Below are 4516 nucleotides of genomic sequence, written 5' to 3'. Positions count from 1 at the left end.
GAGCCTCAATATAAGAAGGACATCAAACTCTTAGAGTGTCCAGAAGAAGGAGAGCGAGATGGTGAAAGGCCTCAAGGGCAAGACTTACAAGAGTGGCTGAGGTCACTCGGTTTGTTCAGCGTGGAGAAGAGAAGGCAGAGGGGTGACCTAATCACAGTCTGCAGCTTCCTTAAGGGGGGCAGCAGTGGGGCAGGTGATGATCTCCTCTCTGGTGACCAGAGATAGGAGATGAGGAAACAATTGGAGTTGCATCAGGGGAAGTTCAGATTGGACATTAAGAAAAGGCACACTGGGAGGATGGCCAGTCACTGGAACAGGCTCCTCAGAGACATGTCCAGTCTCAAAGTTTAAGGAGCATATGATGACACTCTTAGTCATATGGTTTCACTTGAGGTAGTCCTGTAAGTACCAGAGAGTTGGACTTGACAGTCCATATGGATCATCCCTTCCAACTTGAGATATTTTATGATACTCAGTATTTGGCTATGCTTGTCAGTGTTGAAAAGTTGAAAACAGATGATGAAGGAGAAGTTTGGATCCCACAGACTAGCTAACATGAAAAATCTATATGTGCTTGCTGAGATGGCCCCACCAAGTCAGAGAAGAATGAAGAAGATCAGCAATGGCTGGTGACAGACTGCTAAACGTGACAGACTGCTAAACATGACAGACCGGAGGCACAAAGGTATTTATTTCCTGTATGTGGGTTCTCTGCATCTGTTTACTAAGAAGAAAAAAGCTCTTCTGTTGCACAAAAGATAAACAACCATACTCAAGGCTATGCACCTGAAGCCTAGCATTTACAGAATCACAAAATCACCTTGGTTGGAAAAGACCTCCAAGATCATTGAGTCCAACCATAACCTGACACTGACAAGACTTTCTCTAAGCCATATCCCTAAGCACTATGTCTATATGACTCTTAAGTACCTCCAGGGATTATGACTCCACCAAGGCCCTGAGAAGCCTGCTCCAATGTCTGATAACCTTTTCAGTGAAGAAATTATTCCTAACATCCAATCTAAACCTCCCCTGACTCAACTTCAGCTCCTGTCACTTGTAACTTCACTGAACAGACAGAACCCCACCTCTTTACAACCTCCTTTAAGGTAGTTGTGGAGAGTGATAAGGTCTCCCCTCAGCCTCCTCTTCTCTAGGCTAAACAAATCCCAGGTCCTTCAGCCACTCCTTATAAGACTTATGCTCCAAACACTTATTCAGCTTCATTGCCCTACTTTGGACACACTCTAGTAGCTCAATGCCCTTTCTGTAGTGAGGGGCCCAAAACTGAAGACAGCACTCAAGGTGTGGCCTCACCAGTGCTGAGTACAAGGGTAAGATCACCTCCCTGGTAATGCTGCCCACACTATTTCTTATACAAGCCAGGATGCCACTGACCTTCTTGCCCACCTGGGCACACTGCTGGGTCATGTTTATCCAGCTGTCAATCAGCACACCCAGGTCCCTTTCTGCTGGGCAGCTCTCCAGCCTCTCCTCCCCAAGTCTGTACCACTGCTGGGAGTCATTGTGGCCAAAGAGCAGTACCCAACATTAATAAAACTCATGCAATTTTCCTTGGCCCACTGATCCAGCCTGTCCAGGTCTCTCTGCAGAGCCACCCTACCCTCAGGCAGATCAACACTTCAACCCATCTTAGTGTCATTTGCAAATTTACTAAGGGTGCACTCTATCCCCTTGTCCAGAACATTGACATAGATGTTAACCAGCAGTGGCCCAAGTTCTGAGCCCTGGGGGACACCACTTGTGACAGGCCACTAACTGGATTGAACTCCATTGACCACAACTCTCTAGGCCCAGCCATCCAACCAGTTTTAAACTCAGCGAAGTGTATGCCCATCCAAGCTATGAGCAGCCAGTTTCTCTAGGAGAATGCTGCAGGAAACTGTGTCAAATACCTTACTAATGTCAAGTCAGTTCATTCAATGAGGGACTGGAAATTAATATTGATGTTGCTGATTGTCTGTGTGCAGGTACACAAATAGCCTGGTCAATCTAGATTAGTCTGAATTACCTTGTCTGAAAGTGAGTTGGTAGGACACGAAATAGCATATGGAACAGGGTAATGTGTAATGACCAGTAATGAAGGTGAGGGAACAGTTTACAAAATATCTAGTGGTCTGCATAATTTAGGAAGAATTAAGCAATCCTGAGGATCAGTGTTACGGATGGGTCAGAGCAAGTGGCTGATTTTGGAGAATATTATAATTTTTGAGGAAGGAACTAAAGAGGAAAAAACCAACCCAAATCAAGCCAAAAAGGTTATCTTGCTATGACACTCTCCTTACTAGATTATTTCACTTTCAGTGATAGAATGCCACTTCAAAACCCTAATTATACCATTATATGTAGTCAGTAAGAAAAGGGTAACACACAAGAAGTGTTGAGATTGATTTATTAAACCTGGGTGTTTAGGGGGGGGGTGTTTTTGGTTGTGGTTTTTTTTTATGTTTGGTTGTTTTGTTTTGTTTTGCTTTAAAGTTTAGACAATTCTAGTTGTTTGAAGAACTGACAGTATTTCTGGTGATGAACATTAGTGACAATTAAGATAAAATAAATCTAGTTCTCCTTTTTTGTGTGTTGTTTGGTTGGTTTTTTATTTTCTCAACATAGCCTTACTGCCAAACTGTCTTGTGTTTCTTCAAGATTAGCTCTTCAGAAAATCACTCCTGTATGGCAGTGGCTTTCTAAGTGTCTTTACAGTGCTCAATTTGGCATTCCCTTCTGGAATCTCCTTAGCTTACAAATGGTAGTCAGAATATTGAAAATGAAACCAAACCTTTCCAGACATCCACAAGCTTTGGCTGCCCTCACCTCTGATGTTCAGAAAAACACTGCATCTACTTGTAGATCTCAGCTAAAACTGTGAATCCTTCCTACTCTGGAAGTCAGGCCTGCATCTTTGCTGCTGGCTGTTCCTGAAAAGTCTGGATTCTTTGAACACCAAGTCCTCAGTGCTTGGAAAGATAGAAATTTCCTCAAAAACTACCGTGAGCAACGATCATCTTGATAATTTTCCTTCACATGGTTTATGACACTACTTCCCTTTATGCCATTTTTTTTCTTTGCTTGGAATATGAACAACTGAAACAGTTGTTAAGCAAAGGTCCGTGCCCAGAAGCTATCACGTCAACCTTATGCACTGATACCAGGTTTGGATTTGGTAGCCAGCCAACACCAGACCCACATGTGGTGCCACACACAGCAGGTCAGCCTCAGGCTGGTGTCTGAGTGCTTCAAGGTAAATTTTATAGAATCACAGAATGGTTTGTGTTGGAAGGGATCTTAAATATTATCTAGTTCCAACACCCCTGCATGGCCAGGCACACCTCTCACTAGACCAGGTTGCTCAGTGTCCTACCTGGCCTTGAACGCTTCCAGGGATGAGGCATCCACAACTTCCCTAGGTAATGTGCTCCAGTGTCTCACCATACCCACAGTGAAGAATTTCCCCCTAATATCTAGCTCAAATCTACTTTTGTTCAGTTTAAGACAATTACCCCTTGTCCTGTTGCTACATGTTCTTGTAAAAAGTCCCTCCCCAGCTTTCCTGTAGGCTACTTTCAGGTTCTGAAAGGCCACTACATGGTCTCACAGGAGACTTCTCCAGGCTGAACAACTCTAAGTTTGTCTTGGTAGGAGAGGTGCTCCAGCCCTCTGACCACCTTCATGGCCCTCCTCTGGACTTGCTCAAATAGCTCCCTGTCCTTCTTGTGCTGGGAGGCCTCCAGAACTGGACACAAGGTGAGGTCTCACATGAGCAGAGTAGAGGGGAGGAACCTCCTCTCCTCACCTGGGAGCGCTACTCCTGATGCAGCCCAGGATGCGGCTGGCTGCAAGCACGCGTTGCCAGCTCACACTGAGCTTCTCATCAACCAACACCCTCGAGTCTTCTCCTCAGAGTTACTCTCAAACCACCCTCCACCCAACCCCGTATTTATCCTTGTGGAAGTCCCGCCAGGACCAGCTCGCCCTGGGCTTCGAGGCAAGACCGGACTGTGTAGGCTTCCCGGAGCCCCGCTCACTAAGACGGGCTGAGACGACACGGAGCCTCCCTCCCGCACTCCACCTTCGGAAACGCCCGCAGGCGGAGGCCGGCTGGGCTGCAGGGCTGAAGGAACGCCCCGGGGACGCCCCGGGCCGGGCCAAGCTCCGGGGAAGGGCCGGGGGAGAATCGGGCGGGGCGGGTCAGTGGGCGGGCACGCAGCCGTTCCCCGCCCCCGGCACTGCGGCGCGGGGCTGCAGCTCCGGTGCTGTAGGTGGCGCTGCGCCGCCGGGCCCCGGTGTTGGGCGCGCCGCTCATCGCGGCGGCAGCGGCGGCGGCGCAGTTCCCGTTCCTGTTGCTGTTGCCGTTCGGTTCGGGCCGGGCCGGGCGGTCGCCGTGTCTCGTCCTCGCTGCCCCCCTCCCCTTCCTGCCTGGCAGTCGTCGGTGCCGGTGGCGGAGAGGGCGGGAGCGGAGGGCGCGGCGGGGGGGGCGGGGAGGGAGCGCGGCGGCGGC

The sequence above is a fragment of the Calypte anna genome, chromosome 2 (assembly GCF_003957555.1).
Source record: "Calypte anna isolate BGI_N300 chromosome 2, bCalAnn1_v1.p, whole genome shotgun sequence".
NCBI lineage: Eukaryota > Metazoa > Chordata > Aves > Apodiformes > Trochilidae > Calypte > Calypte anna.
This window is presented reverse-complemented; position numbering follows the sequence as displayed.